At 40.3% G+C, this 19,196-nt stretch overlaps 1 protein-coding gene across 4 annotated transcripts in view; it reads left to right on the plus strand.

The window, feature by feature from the left end:
• The window catches only part of ST6GAL1 (ST6 beta-galactoside alpha-2,6-sialyltransferase 1), a 124,323-nt gene that overhangs the window by 35,203 nt on the left and 69,924 nt on the right, over positions 1 to 19,196 (plus strand). For all 4 annotated transcript variants that reach the window (XR_010024639.1, XM_063111569.1, XM_063111490.1 and 1 more), the window contains one exon: positions 13,852 to 13,981. The gene's annotated coding sequence lies outside the window, so the exon portion shown is untranslated. The remainder of the gene's footprint in view (positions 1 to 13,851; positions 13,982 to 19,196) is intronic.

A 19,196-nucleotide genomic window follows, 5' to 3' on the forward strand; every position in this document is an offset into this window, starting at 1 on the left:
CCCTTACTGGTGATAGAGAGCCAAGCTATGTATACATCTTATCAAAGAGGTGGCAGGTCCCTACATTTACATTTGAAGTCATTCCTAACCTTTTCATTTTATTTTATTTGACATTTATTTGTACATATCTGTGGGGTACAGGGTGTTGTTTCAATACATGCATATAGTACACATTGATTCTCTTAGAATAGATAGCATAGCTTTGTACCTGTTAATATGCCACTTCCTCTCCTCCCACCCTCTCTCCCCTCCTGGCCTCTGGTAACCATTATTCTACTCTGTACTTCTATGAGAACCACTGTTTTTTTGTTTAGACTGCACATGAGTGAGAATACACAGTATTCATCTCTCTGTGCCTGGCTTATTTCACTTAACAGAATGGTCTCCCGTTCCATACTGTTGCTGCAAATGACAGGATTTCTTCTTTTTAAAAAATAGCTAGCTGAATAGTGGTCCATTGGGTATATATAACACAGTTTTAAAAATCCATTTATTCATTGATGGGCATTTAGGTTGATTCAATCTCTTGGCTATTGTGAATAGTATTGTAGTGAACATGGAATTGCAGATGTCTCTTCAATATATTGATTTCATTTTGGTAGTTAAATTTTTAGTTCTTTGAAGAACCTTCATACTGTTTTCCATGATGGCTGTACCAATTTACATTCCCACCAACAATGTAGGAGGGTTCCCTTTTCTCCACATCCTTGCCAGCATTTATTTTCTGTCTTGCTGATAATAGCCAATCTAACTGGAGTGAGATGATATCTCATTGTGGTTTTAATTTGCATTTTCCTGATGATTAGTGATACTGAACATTTTTTTTCATGTTCCTGCAGGCCATTTGTGAGTCTTCTTTTTATAAATGTCCATTCAGGTCCTTTGCCCATTTTTTAATTGTTATTTGTTTCTTTGCTGTTGAGTTGTGTGAGTTCCTTCATACATTCTGCATATTAACCCCTTGTCTGATGTGTGGTTTGCAAACCCTTTCTCCCATTCTGTATGTTATCTCTTCACTTTTTGATAGTGTCTCTAGTTATGCAGAAACTTTTTAGTTTGATGTAGTCCCATTTGTGAATATTTGCTTCAGACAAACAAAAAATCCTATGCCTTTGTAGTCACGCTCAGAGAAGCACTGCCCACTCCCATTTCATGTAGAATCTCTAGTAGTTTCAGAGTTTTGGGTCTTAAATTTAGGTCTTCAATCCCTTTTTAGTTGATTTTTGTGTATGGTGAGAGATAGGAGTCTAGTTTCGGTGTTCTGTGTGTAGAAATTCAGTTTTTCCCAGCACCACTTATCTAAGAGGCTGTCCTTTCCCCATTGTATGTTCTTGGAAACTTTGTTGAATATCAGTTGGCTGTAAGTATAGTATATGGGTTTATTTCTAGGCTCTCTATTCTGTTCCATTGGTCTATCTGTCAATTTTTTATGCCAGTACTATGCTGTTGGTTGCTATAGCTTTATAGTATATTTTTAAGTCAGGTAGTGTGATGTCTCCAACTTCATTTTTTTAAGATTGCTTTGGCTTATATGGGGTCTTTTGTGGTTTCATACAAATTTTAAGATTGTTTTTTCTGTTTCTGTGAAGAATGACATTGGTATTTTGATAGAGATTGTGTTGAATGTATAGGTTGTTTTAGGTAATATGGACATTTTGATGACAGTGATTCTTCTAACCCATGAACAGGGTATATCTTTCCATTTATTTGTGTCTTCTTCAATTTATTTTGCCAATGTTTTATAGTTTTTGTTGTAGAGGCCTTTCATCTCCTTGGTTAAATTTACTTCTAGGTATTTCATTTTTGGGGTAGCTATTGTGAATGGGATTACTTTCTTGATTTCACCTATAGATATTTTGTTATTGGCATATAGAAGCACTATTGATTTTTGTGTTTATTTTATATCCTGCTGCTTTACTGAGTTCATTTATTAGTTCTAGCAATTTTTTGTTGGAATCTTTAGGGTTTTCTATGCATATGATCATGTCATCTGCAAATAGGGATAGTTTGACTTTCTTCTTTCTGATTTGGAGGCCCTTTATTGCTTTCTCTTGCCTTATTGTATTGGCTAGCACTTCCAGTATCCTGTTGAATAAGAGGGAGGAAAGTGGGTGTCCTTGTTTTTTTCCAGATCTTAGAGAAAAAGCCTTCAATTTTTGTTTGTTCAGTATGGTATTAGCTGTGGGTTTATCATGTATGGCCTTTATTGTGTTGAGGTATGTTCTTTCTATACCTAATTAGTTAAGTGTTTTTTTCATGAAAGGGTGTTGGATTTTCTCGAATGCTTTTTCTGTATTTATTGATATGATCTTATGGATTTTTCTCTTCATTCTGTTGATGTGATGTATCACATTTATAGATTTGCATATGTTGAACCATCCTTGCATCCCTGGGATAAATCCCACTTGATCATGGTGAATTATCTTTTTAATGTGTTGTTGGATTCAGTTTGCTAGTATTTTGTTGAGGATTTTCACATCTATGTTCATTAGGGATATTGGTCTGTAGTTTTCTTTTTGTTGTGTCTTTTTCCGGTTTTAGTCTTAAGGGTAACATTTCCTTTGTAGAATGAGTTTGGAAGTATTCCCTCCTCTTCAGTTTTTCAGAAGGCTTTGAGAATAATTGGTATTAGTTCTTCTTTAAATGTTTGTCAGAATTCAGCAGTAAAGCCATCTGATCCTGGAGTTTTCATTATTGGGAGACTTTTTATTACTGCTTCAATCTCATTACTTGTTATTGGTCTGTTTAGGTTTCCTAGTTCTTCATGGTACAACCTTGGTAAGTTGTATGTGTCTAGGAATTTATCCATTTTTCTTGGTTTTCCAGTTGGGTAACATATAGTTGTTCCTAATAGTCTCTTATGATCCTTTATATTTCTGTGGTATTAGTTGTACTGTCTCCTTTTTCACTTCTGATTTTGAGTCTTCTTTTTTCTAGCTAAATGTTTATTGATTTTGTTTATCTTTTCAAAAAATCAGCTCTTTGTTTCATTGATCTTTTGTATTGTTTTTTAATTCTCTAATTCATTTATCTCTGCAGTGATTTTTGTTATTTCTCTTCTACTAATTTTGGATTTGGTTTGTTCTTGTTTTTCTAATTCCTTGAGGTGTATTGTTGGTTGTTTTTTTGAAGTCTTTCTTTTTTTGTGTTGGTATTTACTGGAATAAACTTTTCTCTTAGAACTGCTTTTGTTGTATCTTATAGGCTCTGGTATGTTGAGTTTTCATTTTCATTTGTCTCCAGGAATTTTTAAATTTCCTTCTTAATTTCTTCTTTCATCTGTTCATTGTTTAGGAGCATGTTGTTTAATTTCCATGTATTTGTACATTTTTCAATGGCCCTTTTGTTATTTATTTCTAGTTTTATTCCATTTGGTTGGACAAAAGAGTTGGTATGATTTCAGTTTTTACAAATTTGTTGAGACTTGTTTTGTGACCTAACTTATGGTCTATTCTAGAGAATGGTCTGTATGTTGCTGAGAAAAATATATATTCTTCAGCTGTTAGATGAAATGTTCTGTAAATGTTTGTTAAGTCTAATCAGTCTACAGTGGAGTTAAACTCTGATGTTTCTTGGTTAATTTTCTGTCTGGGTGATCTGTCCATTGCTGAAAGTGGGGTGTTAGAATCCTCAGTTATTATTGTGTTGTAGTCTATTTCTCCCATTAGGTCTTGTAGTATTTACTTTATATATCTTGGTGCTCCAGAGTTGGATACATATATATTTAGAATTGCTGTATCATCTCGTTGAATTGATTCCTTTATCATTATATAATGACCTTCCTTATCTTCTTTTTACTTTCCTTGGCTTGAAGTCTATCTTATCTGATATAAGTATAGCTATTCCTACTCTTTTTTGATTTCCATTTGCATGAAGTATCTTTTTTCATTTCTTCACTTTCAGTCAATGTGTATTCTTATAGGTGAAGTGAGTTTCTTTTACGAAGCATATTGTTGTTTCTTGTTTTATAATCAATTCAGCCACTCTGTCTTTTAAGTGGGGAATTTAATCCATTTAAATTTATTATTGATATATAGGGACTTGTTACTACTATTTTGTTACTTTTTTTTCTGGTTGTTTTGCAGAGTTTTTTTTTCCTTTTTTGCTGGTCTTACTGTCTTCCTTTGTGATTAAGTGGTTTTCTCTAGTAGTATATTTTGATTTCTCACTGTTTATTCTTAGTACATCTATTATAGTTTTTTTGTGTTATGGTTATCATGACTCATACAACAAACATGTTATAGTTATTAAATAGAATATTTAAAGCTAATAATGACTTAGCTTTGATTGCTAAGAAAAAGAGAAAAAAACCAAAGCCAACTCTACACTTTGACATCATTCACCCCACTTTTTGACATTTTGTTGTTTCAGGTTATATCTTTTCATATTGCTTATCTCCTATATGGTTGTTTAATTTGCTATTATTTTGTTGGATTTGTCCTTTAATCTTAATAGTAAGGATATAAATAGTTTATTCACCACCTTTACCACATTAGAGTATTCTAAGAATGTTTGTGTATTTACTTTACTAGTGAGTTTTGTACTTTCAGTTGCTTTCTTGTTACATTTTAGTGTCATCTTCTTTCAGCTTGAAGAGCTCTCTTTAGCATTTCTTATAAGGCAGGTGTAGTGTTGATAAATTCTCTTAGCTTTTGTTTTTCTGGGAAAGACTTTATTTCTCCTTTGTATTTGAAGGTTAGGTTTATTGGATACAGAATTCTTGGTTGGCAATCTTTTTCCATCTGCATTTGAATATATCATTCTACTCTCTCCTGGCCTGTAGGATTTCTACTGAGAAATCTACTGAGAACCTCATTGGGGCTCCATTGAATGTAATGTGTTTCTTTCCTCTCATTGCTTTCAGTATTCTTTCCTTGTCTTTGGTTTCTGATAATTTGATTATGCTGTGCCTTGGGGTGTTTCTCTTTGGACTGAATTTGTTCAATGTCCTCCAAGCTTCCTGTAACTGGATGCTATCATCTTTCTCCATACATGGGAATTTTCAGCTATTATTTTTTTATGTGTACTGTCTAGCTCTCTTCCTTTTTCATCTCCTTCAGGTACACCAATTATGTGGGGGTTATTTCTCTGGTCTATGGGTTTTTTGTTGTTGTTGCTGTTCTGTGAAGGATTAATAGCAACCACCACCACTTACGTACTGCCTTGGACCTAATTTGCTGTCCTGTGGTTAATTCCTGGATTGAGGGAATCTTGGAACTTGAACTCTGTGCCTGAGCTAAATTGCTGCCTTACTTTTTCTCAGACTTGGAAAAACTTTTTGTGTGGACTGGATTTTTAACTGTTAGTCACTTCTTGGTCATGTGGCATCACCACAGATGCAGAGGGGCTGTGTGGAAATTTTGGCCCAGCACTGAGTCTTTCCTGCAAATTGTATTCCCTGCAGTTCTATTTCACTGACTGGTCTCTACTGTGTGGTGCCTGTGCTGACTGGAAGGCAGATTAGCTAGCTGCCTATACTGCTCCCTGATGCACCCCTGTTGGGTCATTACTCCACATCCCCTGCTGGCACTGCAAACATTGCCACATGAGTTCCCCAAGAAGACTCATCAACCTCTAGGTGATTCCTTCCTTGCATCACCTGTGGCCCCTCCCACTATATGAGTATGAGGAGAGCTTGCAAGCAGCTTTGCTGGCCTGGGAAATGGGATGGTACACTCCAGAGTGATTTCTTTTGTTTTTTTTTTTTGCCAGCAGCCATGGCACCCTTCTTCCCTCCAAGTAATTCACACAAAGGGTGCTGCTGCAGCCCTTCAGACTTTGCTGTGGCACCTGACAACAGTTTTGATATTCAGCCATAAATGTCTTTTAAAACTCTAAGCATAGTACATGACAGTGATCTAAAAAATCAACAACAAATATTTGAGGCCTACTCCTTGGGGAATGCAAAGGAAAATTAGATGGGGCCCTGGCCCTGATGATGCTCACAGTCTGCTCTGTGTGGGTCACGGTTCCCACTGCTGGTCAGCGCTTGCGAAGCAAACCCTTTACTAACCCACCCAACACTGCCAGTCCCCTTCAGTTCTTCCTGAGGTGATAGGAGATAGGTCCTGTGACAGAGGATGGCTGCCTTCCTCCCCCACCCTAACTCTCCTCCCCTGACACCTGGAGCTACCTGTGGGCTGGGACTGACATTAGTGTACATGTCGCTCATAGCATTTAGCCTGAGATGGGGCTTCCCCTTGCAGGTACTTGATAAGCACCTGCAAGTTCATAAAGGAATCTTCCAAGGTCAAACTCCTTGTAGCTCTCTGTGGTCACTGCTTGGTGGCCCCTGGGCAGAGCACATCCTTTGTCAATTCACTATCATGAACAGCCAGTCTGACTCAATTATTACATGCTCATAATAACCTAATGGACTTGAGAGTTAAAGAAAAAAGTCTCCTTTTTTTTCTTGTCATGGGGTCACCTTTACTTATTTCATTCTAAACAAAAAAGTCATTTCCTGTCCTGTTCTCTCAAGCGTGTCAGTAGGATTGAAGGGGAGATGTAATAGTGACAAGTGAAGCTGGAAGTGGAATTAAACAGTGCTGTAAACTTGCAGAAATCATCAAGGAGTGGGGTTTTTCTCAAACAACTCACGGGTTTTGTTTTTTTTTTCTCCTTCTCCTGGAAATAACCCTTCTGTTTTTGGTGGGCAAGCACACCTCCACTCCTGCTCTCAGCCATTGTGTTGGGTTTGATATCACAACAGTCTTTAGGATTGAGTTCCTCATCCAGTTCTCATCAGTCACAGGATCCCGTTTGTATAACTGCACTGACTGGTCAGCGATGAACACATGACCAAGGTTGGACCACTGAATGACAGGTCTTGGATACTGGTTCAACTGCACTTCTTGAGTTGCAAAGTTGTGATAACTCTGAAGCCATTCACAGTCATTCTGCAAATTTAAGGTGGATATGGTGCTTGAGATTAAAGTCAACTCAGTAGGCCCAAAAGATGGGAGAAGCAAAAGGATGATTTCTGGTCATCTAGTTTGAATTGCTGCAATTAAGTGTGCCTGAAGTTATTTCCCTGGACTATTTATTTATTTTTAACTTTATTATTTTTAAAAATTTTATTTATTTTTTTTATTTGTCATTGTACAATGTTTTAGAAAATAAAAGGGTCTAATTAAATAACTGTACCTTAAAGGATTGCTTTCCACCCAGGGGTAGCAGCATTCTAGAAAAGAAAAGGATGGGCTTGGGGCGTTAGATTTGAGACTTGGTTCTGTCACTTTCTAGCTGTGTGGCCCTTGGAAAATCACTCAATTATCCTGAGCTTTAGCTTCCTCACCTGTAAAACAATCAACCCCCGTACTTATGCAGAAGATTTATTATAAGAAAGAAAGCACCTAGCACAATATTCTGTGTAAGTGATACTTATAATAATAAGGACCAAACACTAGGCTCTCCGCTCTCCATGCTGCTGCATATAGGCAGACACAGCTGTACTTATTCATCAGAGTGCCTTTGTGACCTGAGCCAGCCTGCATGCTCCTTATACTTCCATGCATTTCTATGTGTTAACATGAAATTATCTTCACCCTCTAAATATCACCTCCAATATTAGAGGCCTAGTATAGCTTCGCCTTAAAGAAGCAAAATACGAGCATGTAGAGTACCATGTTGATTCAACTCTACTCAGCAAATTTTTAAAAAGAGAGAAATTGAGTAACTGAAATAGTGCCCACACTCTGACAGCCAGTCAGTCACTTTAAATTAAACCCTGAGTACATGTGCAGGTGGAGAGACGTGAGTTAGGTGTTCCCTCTGTCTCTGTAGGGTGAGCATCTTGTGTTGGATATTATCCCAGTGTTTAAATATTTGTATTTTTAGTGTAGCATGGTACTAAACTGAAGATAATTCTTTCTTCTGGTGCACAGAAGAAGATGGTGATCTCGTCTAGGGCCGGAGTCTGACCCAGCTGTGTTGGATTCACTGAGTTAACTTTTGTATGACTGTTCAGGGTTGTATAACCAAACCATGGTTCTGTATTTTACAGGTGATTTAAAGTAGAAGGCCTTTTGTTTGTTTAACTTTCATTTGCGGCACGTGAATATCCATACAAAATAAGATCTGATTTCAACTGACTTCCAACTCAGCTTATTTTTTCATTTTACCTGTAAATATTTCAGTATTTATGTTTAGAAGATAGGAACCCTTCAAAAATAAAAACAATGACAGTATACTATTATCACATTTAAATAATGAACTATTCCTTAATATCATCAGATATGGAGTCAGTATTCAAATTTCCCCAATTGTTATATATATGCATGTATGTGTATATGTGAGTGTGTATGTATATATATGTGTGTGTATATATTTTTAAAAAATTTGTTTATTCAAATCAGAATCCAGATAAAGTTCCTACATTGAATAGGCCGATATGACCTTTAAGATTCTTAAAATGTTTTTAATCGATAGTTTTCCAAGGGAGGAGGATTTTCTACCCCTGACACTGATTTTAGAGCTAGCCCTTGGGTGAGGTGTGTGGCTCCACTGTCCATATGTGCAGGGGTGGACACAGGCCCACAGATGCCACTCTTCATAGGGGCTCATTTACTCCCAGTGCTCATACCATCTGACTTCTGGATTGTTTGATTTTTTATTCTTAAATGAAACTATCTTTTGAGATTCATTACCTCTTTAAATATTTGAATGCCAATCTGAAGGACAAGCCAGCTGTAGAAATCCCCACTTCAGCTCTTCGTTCCCAAAGCTTCACGTATTTGCTTTTCCTGGGCTGTGCAGATAGAACATTGTGTTTTTGAAATAGTAAGAGTTTGCACTTTGGCTTAATCAGAAACAATCCAGATCTTATTTTGGAATTAGGAAGGAACGTGTTAAGATGTAGAAAAGCCCACCCTGCCACCCACGTGATGGTGTAGCTTTGTGCTTTTCATGTTTCTTGGCCTTGGGAGGAGGTAGAGAGAGAGTAGGTGGGAAGGAGATATTTCCTACTAAAAATAGGAACAGGATGTTTTGAAACAGAGACTTCAGCTCTCACAAGCCTCCCCAAATAGCTGAGATTTTTGCAGTTGCGCAGGTGGTACTTAAGTTCCTAAGAGCTTGCTGCACACATCTCTGAGTGGGCAGTGGGGTGAGCTGGGAGGACCTGCAGTAGCAAAGGCAGGAAGGCAATGGAGCTCCATCTGCAAAAAGGACCTGCCAACCAGGGACCTCTCACGATATCATTCAGCAATCGCAGGTGGCCCACTGTACATCGTACACTGTTGTTACTCTGCATTAAATGTGATGGAATTCCATATTCGCTCGTACCTTTATACCCATCTGTTTTGTGAATGTCTGCACTCAAGAGTCCTTCCTGTTGGCCATTTCATACATGCCCCCCACCCCTCACCCCTCTCCGCTCGGTCCCTGGTATGCTTGATTTCTCCATCAAAAGCATTTTCTACATTGTATTGTCTGTTGGTCTGGGAGGCCATCTCCACCGTCAGCCCCTGAATGCCTTCCTCACACAGCACATTTGGTCTGTGTCCTGTTTCAAGGAGGTCTGCCTGCAGGACTGGGCGTTGGCTGTGTTGGGGGAGGAGAGGTGGGAAGGAGGAGGTTTTCTTGGGGAAGCTTGTTTTTAGAGACATGAGACATAAAAAATAGTTAAATAACAATACAAAATGGAAGGCATAGAATATCAGAGGAGGCAGGCAAGACCGCCCAACCTCCCCACTGTGCAAATGACACCACCTGGTCCTGACCTTGACAGTACTCTGCAGTTTATCAAGCACTACCACGTTTTCTCTCATGCTATCGTTACCCCCTGTTTTGCAAATGACAAAACTGTGGCTTAGAGGAGTGGAATGACATGCCAAAGGTCACCAAGCAAGTAGTGGTAGAACCAGGACTGGAGCTCCATCTTCTGATTCTAAATCTCATGTCCTTTCTACCCTTCGTCATCTGTCCCGCGATGGTACTGGGGCCTGGAAAGGAGAAAGGACTCATTCAGAACTGCAGGTGTGATTCTGAATGATATGATGTGACTTGAGACAATGCCAACAATGCTGAGCAGTGCATGTGGCCAGTGAACGAGGACGGAGAAGCAGAGGAAGAACTAAATTAAGCTGTTTTTATCTTCTAAGCCAGCGCTGTCTGATGGAAAGCAAGCCACAAATGCAGGCCACATATGTAACTTTCAAATTTGAAATAGCTCTGTTAAAAAAGTAAAAAGAAACAGATGAAATGAATTTTAATAATATAGTTTATTTAATCCAATATATCCCCAATATCATTACTTTATCACATACTCAATGTAAAAAAATATCAATCAGACTTATTACATTCTTTTATTCCATATGAAATCTTCAGATTCTGGTGTGTATTTTTACACTTACGGCATATCTTGATTTGGATTAGCCATGCATGTGGCAAAGTTCTAAGAATTTTCCATGTATTATTTCACATATTTCAACAATCATGTGAAGAGTTTATTATAATACTACCTCATTGCTGAGAGGTTAGATAACTTGCCTGAGGTTACAAAGCTGGAAAGTGACAGAGCTGCATCCTGCCCAGGGTCTGACCCTGCTCTTCCCACGGGCAGACTGCCAGCCTCTTGAGTAAGGAAGAATGGGAGAATTGAATAGGTGGAAATGAGCAGTGGCCTTGATGCTGTGATACACCCCTGAGGGTTGAGCTGCTGCTGGTGTTGATGCTATTGTGTGCCATGGAGAAGGGGGCCAGGCAAAGCAGAGGTAGACAATTTCCAGATCATTGTTAAACTTGCTCCTGAGGTGCTAGCTGACAGATCATAGGGAATAAAGGGAGCCATTTTCTTCAAGGGCCTATGCTAAAGTTAAGGGAGTCCTTTCACTAGGCACTGAGCCTCTCTCAAGGGACGTGGGGCCATTAGCACCACTTTCCTTTTAGAAGCTATGTGACCTTTAGGTTATTATGCATAGAAAGAGCTCAGCTATGGGCCAGCCAGCCTTTGGCTCACTTGCGAGAGTGTGGTGCTGATAACACCAAGTCAAGGGTTAAGATCCTCTTACCCGTCATCTTTTTTAAAAAAAGAAAAGAAAGAGCTCAGCTATGCCAGAGCCAGGCAGTTGCTGGAGGTGAGTAAATGTGTTTGCTTTCCCAAGGTGGGAGACCCAACAGGGTAAGCCCTGATCTACCCTTTTCAAGGAAGTCTGCCATATTCTAGTGGGGGAGAAGTGGATTGGGAGAGCCAGGTGCCTGCTCTGCAGACAACCAACTTGCTCGCCAAGTTTGTTTTTCCTGTTTTATTCACAAATATCGCAACAGCAGTTAGATATACTCTCACCATTCTGGCATCCTTACACATCAGTTTTACCCGGCTGCCTGCCCCCTTAAGAAGGAAAAAACAAACCTCAAAAGTCGGATGGTTGGTGTTAGGAAAGCAGATGTATTCAGCTGAAGGAGATGGTAGGCTATCCCATCTCAAAGGTTTGCATTTACAGAGGAGCTTTTAAAGGAAAGGTTGAGGGAATGGAATGTGGGAGGTGAAAAGCAGGAGAGCAGGAGATGGGATTTACGAGGGGTCCATGTCTATGGGTCAGATGCAAGGTCTTGCCAAGGCCTCATCTTGTTTCTGTTCTCATTTTCGCTGTTATCTCAGGACCTTGCAAGATTTTGATTTGTGCCCAAGGTCAGCTTCAGTCGTTTGGCCTTGATCATTTCTCAAAACTCTACAAGTCTCAAAGAAAGAACTATTAGCTTTGCAAAGAAGTAATGAGCTTCTCAGCCATGTTTTCCTACTTAGCGAGTGAGATAAGAAAGTCAGGGGATGGGAAAAAAGAGTGGAGAGAAAAAAAACTGTCCTTTTAAAAATCCTACCCCTCTCCACAGCTCAGGCAGTATTAGGTCCCAACATGGCTTCAGTCCTGCTCACTCCAACATCAGTGTTCATTCACTTTACAATGTTGCCTTGCAGTCATTGTTCATGTATGAAACAAGTTTTTAATGTAATTTTAGTGCTGTTGAAAAGTTTATTTTGTTTTTGCCCTATCATAAAGTTTTGTTTCCCATCTTTATAGTACTTGTAGTATGTGGATGGCTTCATAGGATATCATGGAATTCAGTATCATAATTTGAGTGTTTCTGTGGGTAGGTATTTAGGTTGTTTCAGAATGTCGTCACATTAAATTTAATGCAATAGCATGAAACCACATGCTCATGTTTCTCTTCAATTTTTGAACTATATCTTTATAATAAATATCCTAGTCTTTTAATTTCTCGGCTAGAAAGCTGCACACATTATGTGTTGGCTGTTCTGAGGGGCTGTTTCTGGTTTCTTGAGGGATTGCTTCCATCGTCCCCACCACGACTGATATGTGAGCACACCAGTTTTGCCACAAATCACCATGGTTGGCTGGTCTGATGGTAATGGGTCATCAGAACTTATTAACGTTAGTGTCACTGAAGTTGGTATACAACTCTCACTGTTAAATTTGGCTGAAAGCAAAAGCTTTGCTACAGTTATCTAAGGTAAACTGTGTCAAGCATTTGTGTGCGCTTTCCCACTTGCCTCCTGGAACCCCACTTACGTAACCAGCAGGAATGACACCAGTGGCTACAGTCAGCAAAGGGCTTCCTTCCCTGGACGAAGGCTGGTTAAACAGTTTTTCTTTGCAGACTTATGGTGAGGGACAAATCCAAAGACCCGTAACCTTCCAGCTGGCCACAGTGCTTCTCTGAGTCCAGCCTTGACCTCCATAGGAGCACAGAAGCAGGGCACAACCCCATTCTGAATTGTCTACAGCCCAAGGAGAGGGTGCCCTGCACATTTCCTTCCTTACCCACAATTGCACATGGATCTGTCACAAGCTTTGGAATCAGATGTGTGACAGTGGACAAATTAATCTCTCTTTGCCTCATTTCTTAATCTAAGATGGGGATGACAGTGGTGTCGCCTTTATGCTATTGCTGTGAGGATTAACTCTGTTGATACTTGAAAAGTGCTGAGAACAGTGCTGGTGCGTAATTAGTACTCTTTAAATGATATAAATGTGGGTTTGAATGTTACTTCCAACAGTTTCTAGAGGGCTGCTTTGGGCAAATTACTGACCTTTCTCATGGTAAAGTGGGATCATAGCACCTGGCTCACAGAGGTGTCAGGGGTTGGGGTGTGTCTGTGAGATAATGTGCAAACAGCATGGGGTGCGGTACTCTGCACATAAAGGGCCCTTTATAAATGTAATGAAAAGAAAGTGATTTTTTAGTTTTATTTTCTACTCTACAAAAGGGAGAGCTTTTTCCCACTTAGATTGGTCTAAACAGCAGTTTTGATGCAATTAGCTCTTAGATTTTGACCATATTTGTTGTTATGGTATATTTTAAGTCTACATTGTAGATTTGGGGACATCATGACACAAATGGGAAGCAAATCAACGTTTTTATGCGTCGGAGCTTTTAACAAATATTTTTTGAGGTTTATGAGTGCACTTTTTCACAGAGAGAGGGTGATACTTTATATAGTTATTAATTTAGTGACTCCCCCTCACACTTGGTGTCAAAAGGAACTGTCTGTGGAAGGTGTCAAGTGTTTATGGAAGATGTCAAGTGTTTCTTTATGCCCAGCATCACCGATCAAAATTGTCTAAATGGTAAGGGTAAAACATTCTTTAGGAAATGCAAAGAAGTGACCAAAGAGGCCCACACAGCTCACCCATTCCTTTTCCTCTTCTCTATCCACCTTCTCCTCATCTTCATGACTGAGTTGAGATGTGCCTCCCCAGGCAGACTTCCCAAACCATCCAGACTGGGTGCTGGACCCTCTGCATGGTTACCCACTCTGCAGCTGTGATTTCTTCCTCTTCCCCTGGAGGCAGACACCTCCAGTGACCACCCCATATCCTCTTTACCCAGGACCTGGCCTGAACATCAGAGCACTCCAGAAGTATTTTTGGCTGGGCGGATGAACTAGTAGAAATCTACCTGTGATGCTACAAGAGTGTGTGTCATGGCATGAAGATCTACAGTGTGGGGCACGTGGAAGGTAAGTGCCGTTATCTGCGGGGGCCAAGGAGAAGTGAATGCAGTAACTATGTCTGGAAATTGCCAAGGATTTGCTCTTGCTTATGTGGCCTCATGCTCTGTGGGATTTGGCTGTTCCCTCATTCCAGCTCTTTTTTCCCCTAAACAGCTTCTCTCTTTCAACATCTCGCCAGCCCCTATCTGTGCCAATTACCTAGGATTCTTGCCTAGGATTCAGGCTGAGGAAAGTTCTGTGGTGTGTCTGTTCCTGATTTTGGGATAGAGTCTAGACTCTGGGCATATCAGCAGAAAGGATGAATGCTTCCTTCTTCAAGCCTCATGCCCTGTGGGTTAGAGAGGGGCCAGAGCCCCACTGGCTTTCTTTGGAGGGTGGTACCTGGTGGAGTGGGGTTCTAGGCAGATGTGGGAATAATGCTGGTGTAAAATGAGCTTTGCTATTCAAATGTGGGCTGTGAGGCCTTCTGCCTTGTCACTGATCATCTGGGAAGTACAATCTAACTTAATAATAGCATTCTTTACTGAGCACCTGTTGTAAGCTAGACAACGTACAGGAGTTTCACATATAATTTTTAAAGTACTCATACTTTCAGGGCCAGTGTGAGTCCCCAACATCTTCTGAGAAGCTTGGCCAGATACTGAAGGTAGAAGCATGACACAAAGATAGAAGGAGAATTTGAGAGGAAGCAGGAACTCTGGATTCTACTTTGGCTCTGTCACAAACCAATAATATGGCTTTGTCTGCTGGTGGTCCTCAGTTTTCTTGTCTGTAAAAGTGGGATGAGGAGAGTTAGACCAGATGCTTTGTGAATTCTCTTCCATTTCATACCCTCAGTGTGTCTACTCCAAACAGCTTGCCCCTCTCCCTTGACTGAGTTACTTTTGAATTCATGTCAGAATCATACAGTTTAGTAGCACTGTGTTCTGAGTAAGTCTTCTTTCCTAGTGATACTCTGATCTCCTAGTGACAAAGACTTTATCTTGTTCTCTTAAATGTGTTCTAACCTCGTTCTACCATGTTGGTGTAATATGAGGCTGCTGCCGTTGTGTGTGAGGGCCTGAAAAATCTTGCAGTACATATGTTTATTTTGGGACAGTTGTTTCCAGGCCTGGATCTTCAGTCTATCTCATACTAAAAACTAAAATTAGTTTTCAGAGCCACTTTCAAATTACTTGCACTTTAGATGTGATAAAGTTCTACTTATCCGTCTTGCTTCGTTTATTGTTAGTACATTTTGTGTCCTGACTGAGAAACCTTTGTGTATGACAAGGCTACGAAAATATTCTTCTACATTTTCTTCTAGAGGCTTTATTGTTTGAACTTTCACATATAGGTGTGGTATTCACTTCAAATTAACTTTATGGATAGAGTGAGATAAAAGTCAGTGTTTGTTTATTTATTTTTCTGTATAGGTATCCAGATACTTCAGAAATATTTATTAAGAAGACTTTCTTTTCCCCACTGAAATGCATTGGTACCACTGTAAAAAGTTGTCTGTATATGTGTGGGCCTGTTTCTGTATTCTGTTCTCTTTCATTGATCTATTTTTTCTGTCCTCACACCAATAACACATTGCCTGGATTACAATAAGTCTGGTAAAGTAAGTTGTTTAACTTTGTTCTTCCCTTTTAATATTGCCTTTGTTATGCTAGGCCCTCTGTATTTCCTTATACATTTAGAGTCAGCTTGTTAATTTCTACAAAAAAGCTACTGGGGTTTGTATTGAAAGTGCATTGTAGCTATAGGTCAAAGTATTAATCAGTGTTCTCCAGAGAAACAGAAACAACAGAAACACACACACATATACACACACACTTAAAAATTGACTCATGGAATTAGGGAAGCTCACAAATTCCAAGATCTGCAGTTGGCAATTTGGAGACCCAGGAAAGCCAATGGTGCAGTTCCAGTCTGACTTTGAAGGCTTGAGAACCAGGAGAGCTGATGGTGTAGTTCTAGTCCAAATGCTCTGAAGACCCAAGAAGAGCTGATGTTTCAGTGCAAGTCTGGAGGTAGGATAAAAACCAATGCTCCAGCTCAAGGTAGTCAGGCAGGAAGAACTAACTTCTTCATGGGAGGGTCAGGCTGTTTTGTCCTGTTCAGGCCTTCAACTGATTGGGTAATACTCTCTCACGTTAGGGAGGGCAATCTGTTGTACTTGGTCTACTAATTCAAATGTTAATCTTATCCAAAACATCCTCATAGACACATCCAGAATAATGCTTGACCAAATATGTAGGTACCCTGTGACACAGACAAGTTGACACATAAAATTAGCCATTATAATCAGTTTGGGAGAGAATTGACATTTTAACAAAGTTGAATCTTTTAATTCATGAGCATGGAATATATCACTGCTTATTTAGGTAGTTTTCAGTTAAAAGTCTTGCCTCTCTTAAATATGCTTCTTGGCATTTGATGTTTTGCTATTATAAATAGTATATAAAATATATTTTCCAATTATTTGTGAACTTGTACTTTTAAAGAATTATAAAGAAAAATTTTTAGAAGAAGGATAATTCCAAATCCATCAGACAGCAATGAAATGTAAGAACTTCCATTGTAGACATAACCATAAATCATGACTAAAATATCCTTTACGTCTGTATGCTACTTTATCATTGCCAAAGCATTTCCTTCCTTTGGTCCTCACAAGGGTTCTCAGAAAGAGATGGAGGAGCTATTATTATTCCTACTTACAAATAAGGAAATTTGGCTTCAGGAATATTATCTAAAAGTCCTATGACTAGCAAATGTCAGAGCTAGCCCCAGAACTCAGACTTTTCCTAAGAGAGAGATCCTGCTCCTGATACCAAAGTCATTCTATATAAAGATGGCCTTTCATGATTATTACTGAGAACACACCTAAAAGGGGCTCAGCCTTATGGAGGACCTCCTGCCTGTGGCCTCCATAGACTGTGGAGGAGGAAGAAGACAGCAGAGGGAGAAAAGTGGACCAAGGTAATTATATATAAGATGCTAGAGTGGAGAGGGAAAACAGGGTCACTGTTAGCCCACAGAGCACTTTTGTGTCTTTTAGGAAAAGGTGCCCTCGCAGCCACAGCCACATGCCTTTATGCAGTGAACAACTTGCACAATCATAGGTGGCATCCCAACGCAGAGGGAAAACAACAAATACAGAAACCTTAATTATTTGGTAATTAATTAAGGATGAGGAACCTTAACTAGTGGGTACTTTGTTTCTTTCCTTCTGGGAAATTCACCAAAAGTACTTTCAAGATGATTCAAAGCAAAGGGATGAATCTGTTTTTCTTTCCTCTCCCCTTTACAACCTTTCTACCTTCTATCCTTTTCTTTCCTGCTCTTCTTCCCTCCATTTCTCAGCACTTATTGAGGGCCAGACCCTGAGAATGCTGAGACAAATAAGGTGGCCTCTCTACCTAGGAACTTGTAATTCTTATAAACTTTTTTGACTGCCACCAACAATAAGTAATACATTTTATTGTATTGTGGTTACTTTTTTAAAAAGTTCTTATTTTTTAAGAATTAAATTGAGGCAGAAAAACAAAACTTCCCATTTTTGTGTGACTAGGAAACCAGCTGATGTAATCCAAAGACAGGCTTGCAACATGTAAAGTCCCCACCCCTGCTTACTGAACACCTCATGCTTGCCCTAATAAGGAGACATTCATTATCTCCCCAAACCAGGAAACTGAACTATATAAAAGAAACATCCCTGCAGTGCTGGGAGCTCAGCCTTTGTGATATGAGTCTGCTGAGCTGGTGCCAGCATCAATAAAGTCTGCTTCCTGCTTCAAGCCTTGGTGTCCTGCCACTCCTTGCAAGTTCACCATAACATGCTGTAGCATTTCTGGGGGCTCGTCTGGGATGGCGGAGATGGTGGCTTGACCACCTCCCCTGTCTCTGGGTCTTGGCCCCTGGGACACCCGTCAATGTGGACCGCACGCGGGTGCCAATGGAGAGTGGGAATGACCTCACCTGGTAGACACAGGGGTCAAACCCTGAGTTCAGTGGGACCCAACGAGGCACAGGAACCAGACGGAGAGCCCCACCTGACTGATAAGATAAAGACCTGGGTCCCCGTAGATTCCTACTCCTGGGAGAGTAGAAGGGGAGCTTGATCAACTCCTGAAGGGGAGAATGTCTTAGTACTCTGTTGAACACAGGAAACCACATTCTCTGGTCAGGATTTTGGTAATTCTTGGGTGGTGAATGAACATGTGTGACTGTATTTGAGTGAGTGAATTGAGTGTGGAGTCCTGATCCATGGGGCTGTGGCGAACAACATATGGCTCAGGGTGACTCTCTCCAGAGAGAGGTCCTGACGGGATTATACCATCTTACCAAAGCCAAGAGGCACCTGAAATATCACCAAGAGATGAACAGCTGGAGATGGACAAAGTGATTGAAAAGAGTGTTGCGACACCAATCATGGGTGGGAAAATATGGGAGGAAGAGCCAGCAAGAACACTCCCCTTGCCTGTATGCTGAAGAATTCCAAAAAGGGCTTCTCTGGTGACTATGGTGTCAAATTATCTCCTGATAAACTCAGGACATTCTGTGAAATAGATTGGCCATCTTTCAATGTAGGATGGCCCTCTGAGGGTTCTTTTGACCTCCCCCTCATCTGTCAAGTCAGATGGTTTATTACTGGCCAGCATGGTCACCGTGATCAATATCCCTATATTGATTCATGGGAGGATTTAGTTCATTCTCCGCCTTCCTGGTTAAAGGCCTGCATGGAAAAACACTGCCAAATCCTCCTGGCCTAAGCAACATCAATCCCAGGTCATAATCACCCCCAGAGGTGACCACTACATGCTGCCCCCAAGCCAGCCATCCTTCCGTCAGATCCAGAAGAACTGCCACCTCCTACATGACCAGGCTAACTGCTCCACCACCCCCATGGTCCCTGATGCCACCTTCCACTCTGGTGGTATCCCCAACATGTCCTCCTGACCTGTCAGATGGGACAACTTTGTTCCCCACGTCTCTGGAAACCCCACTGCCACCTACCCTAACTCCATATGGTCCAAGCCAGACCCCGCCTTCAACTGGGTCATCATGGGGCATGGCTCTCCAGATGCCACTCTGAGAGACTCAAGGTGCCCTATACTATGATCAGGATGGGCACATGCAAGGGGGAAACCTCACCTTCATCTATCAGCCATTCACAACAACTGACCTTCTGAATCATAAGCCCACATATACTGAAAAGCCCCAGGCTGTGTTTGAT

The sequence above is a fragment of the Cynocephalus volans genome, chromosome 1, assembly GCF_027409185.1.
Source record: "Cynocephalus volans isolate mCynVol1 chromosome 1, mCynVol1.pri, whole genome shotgun sequence".
Classification (NCBI taxonomy): Eukaryota; Metazoa; Chordata; class Mammalia; order Dermoptera; family Cynocephalidae; genus Cynocephalus; species Cynocephalus volans.